This window comes from Balaenoptera physalus (assembly GCF_965194825.1).
Source record: "Balaenoptera physalus genome assembly, chromosome: 6".
Taxonomy (NCBI): domain Eukaryota; kingdom Metazoa; phylum Chordata; class Mammalia; order Artiodactyla; family Balaenopteridae; genus Balaenoptera; species Balaenoptera physalus.
In genome coordinates this window covers 66,706,759-66,712,843 of record NC_138885.1, presented here as the reverse complement: position 1 = coordinate 66,712,843, position 6,085 = coordinate 66,706,759, and positions in this window count along the sequence as shown.

The following is a 6,085-nucleotide window of genomic DNA, read 5'->3' as shown; positions in this document are numbered from 1 at the left end:
TCATTTAGTTTGGTAGCATCTGTTTATCATGATTTACAGAAATCTGACTGGCAATGAGAGTTGCAGGGAGCATTTGCATGCAGGAATTTTATTTACATATTTTTCTCCTCAAGCACTAGGTTACTCAAAATGGTCATGTCTTGGAAATTCAGGCAAGCTCCAGTGGTCATTATTACTTTTTTAAAAGACATACTGGAGGGTCTTCAACAAGTGAGAAACATTTACAGCTATACAATTTAGAAGACAAACTTGAGGACCAGTCTATTAAAAAGTGTGTAATCAAATAAAAATAAAACTGAAATACTGGTTCCTACTGATATGGCTTGCCCACTAAGCATGTGAGAAGAGAGAATTTGACTATCTTAGCACGAGCTCACAGAAGAGTCTGTCCTTCAGTGTTTGAGTAGGAGAGAAAACCACTCTCTACAATATCTTTTTCTCTGAAACCTCAAGGCTTAGTTCCATGTTCATACACGTGAGTATATTTCAGAATTCTTTGTATAATAAAATTAATTATGACTCTCTCCCATATGTAATTAAGTAAAAAAGGCAAGATAAAGAAAAGTATGTATTGAGTAGGATACTATCATTTATCTGAGAAGGCAAAAAGAGGGTACAGATATATATACGTATTTGCTTACAGTTCTGAAAATCAGAGTACAAGTCATAAAAAACTTCAAGATGTTAACCTAGAGCAGGAGAGAAGGATCAGGGTGGAAGGATAGGAATAAAATTTAGACTTCACTAAAAACACCTTATTTTCTGAGCTTGACTTTGGAAACATGTAACTGTTTTACATCATTACAAGACAAAATTAAATCCTAATTTTTTGAAGAGCAGTCTTTAAAAGCAAAAGCAAAATAACACAAGTAAACCTAACAATGTATCAAGCTGGTGGCTTAACTATGTTAAGAGTTTAAGGGCTTCCCTGGTGGCACAGTGGTTAAGAATCCACCTGACAATGCAGGGGACACAGGTTCGAGCCCTGGTCCGGGAAGATCCCACCTGCTGCAGAGCAACTAAGCCCGTGTGTCACAACTACTGAGCCTGCGCTCTAGAGGCCCCGAGTCACAACGACTGAGCCCACGTGCCACAACTACTGAAGCCTGTGTGCCTAGAGCCTATGCTCTGCAAAAAGAGAAGCCACCACAAGAAGCCCGTGCACCGCAATGAAGAGTAGCCCCCGCTCGCCACAACGAGAGAAAGCCAGCGCGCAGCAACGAAGACCCAATGCAGCCAAAAATAAATAAATAAATAAATAAATAAATAAATAAATAAATAAATAAATTTATTTATTTATTTATTTAAAAAAAAAAAAGAGTTTAAAATGACTTTAAAAACAGTAATATGTAACAATGGACTGACACCAAGGATGAAAACAGAAAATTATCTTCAACTGTTTTCAGTAATAATGTTAATATTTAAGTAAAATATTGGTATTATTATTCTGAAACCATACATATGTTTATATATAGTGATGTTACTAATATATTTATATATAAATGCTAATATATAATTGCTTATATAGGAGCACATTTACATAAGTTGTATGTATATGTAATACATAGACAGATATGAAAGAAATGTGTTTTGAAAACAAAATACTTTGAAGGAATGGTTGATTCTAGGTTTGGGGCAGAAAGTGTGTAAGATGAGCCTGGAACATTTTGTCTTACCAGAAAACAAAGGAAACTATCAAAGACCACTGGGGTCATATCAGAAGGATGCAGGAACCTATGTGACAAATCTCCCAATGGGCCAAAATTGGGCATCAATAAGAATAATAACTGCTAAGGACTGAAACACATCAAATATTTGAAAAATCCAAGAGTTCATGTGATACTTAAACAAATAAACAAAAACCCTTGGTAGGCACCATTAGAAGATACTAGAGAACTAATTCTTGATTCTGAAGACTGGTTAAAAAAAATAATCAAGTCCTTAATACACCTTTTATGTAATAAAAACTCTATCTTGTGTAATTAGATACTTGAGGGGAAGTTTCCAGTTGATTAATGAAGAAAGAGAGAATTTACAGAAAATGTTTATCAGTGGCCACTAACAGTACAAAAAGGGAGAGAACAGGATAGTAAGAGTCTTCTGATGTCAGTACACAATACAAAGTACTGTTGCTGCATCTGAATCAGATCAAGCTTCTAGATAACAGAGAAGACAGAGGAACATATTAAATGACACCATGGGGTTGCAATTAGTAAAATGTGGGAAACTCTTTAGGAAAGATGACTTTTTTCAACAAATAAACAGCAAGGGGAATAAAGGGAGGGGAAACCTAATAATTAAAAGAGACTTTAGGGGCTTCCCTGGTGGCACAGTGGTTAAAAATCTGCCTGCCAATGCAGGGGACACGGGTTCAAGCCCTGGTCCGGGAAGATCCCACATGCCGCAGAGCAACTAAGCCCATGCGCCACAACTACTGAGCCTGTGCTCTAGAGCCCGAGCCCCAACTACTGAGCCCACGTGCCACAACTACTGAAGCCCATGCGTCTAGGGCCTGTGCTCTGCAACAAGAGAAGCCACCGCAATGAGAAGCCCATGCACTGCAACGAAGAGTAGTCCAAGCTCGTCGCAACTAGAGAAAAGCCCTCACGCAGCAATGAAGACCCAACGCAGCCAAAAATAAATAAATAAAATTTTTTAAAAAAGACTTTAAATATATAAATGAATAAGAGTCGAGTCCTGAATTCAAATAAACCAATTGTATAAATGGAAGGTGAGGGGTGGGATAGTGAAAATTTGAACACTGATTGGATATTTGAACACTGATTGGATATTTGACATTAAGGAACTCTTGCTAACTTTATGTAGGTGTAATAATGGTATTTTATTATGGTTCTAAAAAAAGAGTCATTATCTTTTAGAAATACTGAAGTGTGTATGAATGTCATATAATGTCTGGGCTTTTCTTCAAAATAATTCAGTGGACTGGGGGTAGTAAAAGAGTATAGATGAAACAGGATGGACCATGGTTTGATCACTGCTGAAGTTAGTGATGGGCACACACAGTGGGGGAGGGTCTCTTCTCTCTTCAAAAAAAGTTTAACTTCTATGCACACAATTTTTGCCACCAGAAGTTTCCCCCCAACAAATGGATAACACTTAGAGCTACTATATCTAAAATTATCTTTGTGTAGCTCATTTATAGCTCAATAATACAAATTCTTTACTCAGTAGAATAGAGATATTCTTTAAAGTTAGTATAATGAAGTAAAATGTATTTTTCCCATAGAAAAATACATTACTAGAAATACATGATTTTTAATGAATTGACCATTGCAGCTTCATAGAAAGCTAAGCATTATATCACACAGAAAGGTTACACCTCATAGGGGTTAATGCTGGGATTAACCAACTCTTCAATGTTGGGATCTATCCACTATTTCTCCTCCACGACTTTAGTTCTCTCCACCCAAATCTCAGGAACTTTCCTGCCCAGAACCCTCAACTCATCTTTTGATAAATATTTAGTGAACTCTTTTTTTTCTTTTCTTTTCTTTTTTTTTTTTTTGCCACGTAGCTTGCGGAATCTCAGTTCCCTGATCAGGGATTGAACCTGGGCCATGGCAGTGAAAGCCCGGAATCCTAACCACTAGACCACCAAGGCACTCCCTTAGTAAACATTTGTTGAGTACCTAGTACATGATAAGGGTATTCGGATCAAAGATGGTCTTACTCTCAGTGACTTCACAGTCTTAATGAGGGGAGAAAGTGAAATAAACACGTAACTATGGGTGGCTGGTATTATATGTTATGATCAAGATATGTAGCCCTATCAAGTATGTAGCCTGGTCTATCAGAAGTCCTCAGAACAGTTCTAATCTAATCCCTAATCTCTCTCTTCTCTGGCTAGAAAAGCAGGCATGGGCTCTTGAGTTTTCATAAGTTACTTAACCTCGCTGAGTCTCCTCATCTCTGAAATACCTGCTATGAAGAGCTAACGCACATACTGTACTGAGCATTGTGTCTCGTACCTAGGAGGTGGCTCAACTAACTCTAGTGTCCCTCCTTTGGCAAATATTTATCAATATAATGTTGGATTGAGCATTGCTGCAATCATGTGTTATCAGCAGGTACTTTCATCTGACAATAAACACTCCCAACAAACCTTCAAGGCACAGGATTACGTTAAAAAAAAAAAAAAGTTTCCTATTTGGCAGGCTATGCACATTTGCAATCCTACAGGTTGAGTTCACAGACAATGAGCCATGCCTCCCATTTTGGTGTCTAGTCAAGTAGCTTTCCTCCTCTCTCCCCACCCTTGGGCTACACCCAAGTTCACCTAGAACTCTGTGCTACAGTCTAGGGCTACAGACCAGCCCCACACTCCCCAAAATTCTCAGCCTCCTACCTTTCTTCATCCTTGTAACTAAGAGTTACCACACTTTCTAGAAATCTATTTTAACCAAAGATTTGGGCATAACAATACTAACGATAGCATTACTCGTAATAGCAAAAGATTGTTAACCACCAAGGTACCCCAATTTTGGGAATTGTTTAAGTAAAATATGGACCATTCATATAAACAAATACTATTATATAGCCATTTTAAATGTTTTGACATTCTTAATGCTATAGAATTTGTACATAGTATAAATGCTAACATATAAAACAAAATGCAGGGGAGATTGAAAAAAAAACAAACAAATACGTTAGTGACTTTTAACCTTAAGTGATGTCTCCTTTGTTTCTCGCTTTTGGCCTCAAACAAGTCTTTCATCACCTGGCTATTATTATGAATAAAGGTCTCTACCTGGAGCACACCAATTTCTCTACAGCTGAGTCCATACCTTATACATTCGAAAGCAAAGATCCCCAGCTCCCTCCCGCCATTCCAAGTGTTAGTCCATCCTCCATTGTCTCATAGCAACGCCTCCTTTGGAAGTTCTCACCCTCTCCTCCTCCTTCCTCAACCTTGTAGTTAACTAAGGAGTCTTCTAACCACAGGACTTTAATGCCCTGCAGTTAAGAGCCTCACGAGTTTCTAACATCTATGATGGATGAGCCAATATCTACCACAGTAAGCAGACCCTTTTTATCCGCAGTCTTGCTTTCCTCGGATTCAGTTACCCAAGGTCAACCTTGGTCCAAAAATACTAAACGGAAAATTCCAGAAACAAACAATTCAGAAGCTTTAAATTGTGTGCCATTCAGAGTAGCACAATGAAGTCTCGTGCTGCCCTGCTCTGTCCCACTGGGAGATCCCCAGCCATCCACATCGTCTGCTCCTGACATCCAGGGTCACGGGAAGGAGATGATCAATAGTAGCCTAATGCTATGTCTCAATGCCCACTGTCATTCACCTCACTTCATCTCATCACGTAGGGCATTTTATCCTCTCACATGGCCATCAAAAGGGTGAGTGCAGTACAATATTATGAAAGAGCGAGTGTGCACATTCACCTTTCATTATACCTTTGTTCTATTGTATTATTAGGTGTTGTTGTTAATCTCTAACTGTGCCTAATTTATAAATTAAACTTTATCATAGGTATGTATGTATAGGAAAAAGCATAGTATACATAGTGTTTGGTACTATCTGTGGCTTCGGGCATCCGCTGGGGGTCTTGGAACATATCCCCCAGGGATGAGGGGGGCCTACGGAATCTTACCCCCAACCCCTCCTGACCACAGAAGCCCTCAGCCCCTCCCAGCCCTCCTGTCTCCCCACCAACAGGGTTTCCGCATAAGCCACCTCAGCCAGGACTGCCCCAGCACCCAAGATGCCCTTGTTCTCACTGACACAACCTGATCCACAGCCCTTTCCTCTGCTTCTGACTCCTAAGGCTGGCTGAGTTCTGCTTAGTTACCAAAAAAAAAAGGCAAAAAAGGCTTCTCCCCGGAATACTCTAGCCAAGCTCAGCCACTTTAGCTACGTGGCATTGGGCACTTTTCTCAACGTCTCTGGATTTAGTTCATCCTTGAGCTACTACCCCACAAATGTGCAGTTAACATTAACACAAAAGTCACATTTGCTCACCTTTTATTCCCCTCAGGACTTGCTATCACTTTCCTGTCAGAACCTAATCCTCTGCAGCCATGCTCTAAATCCCTGAACCCCTAATCCATT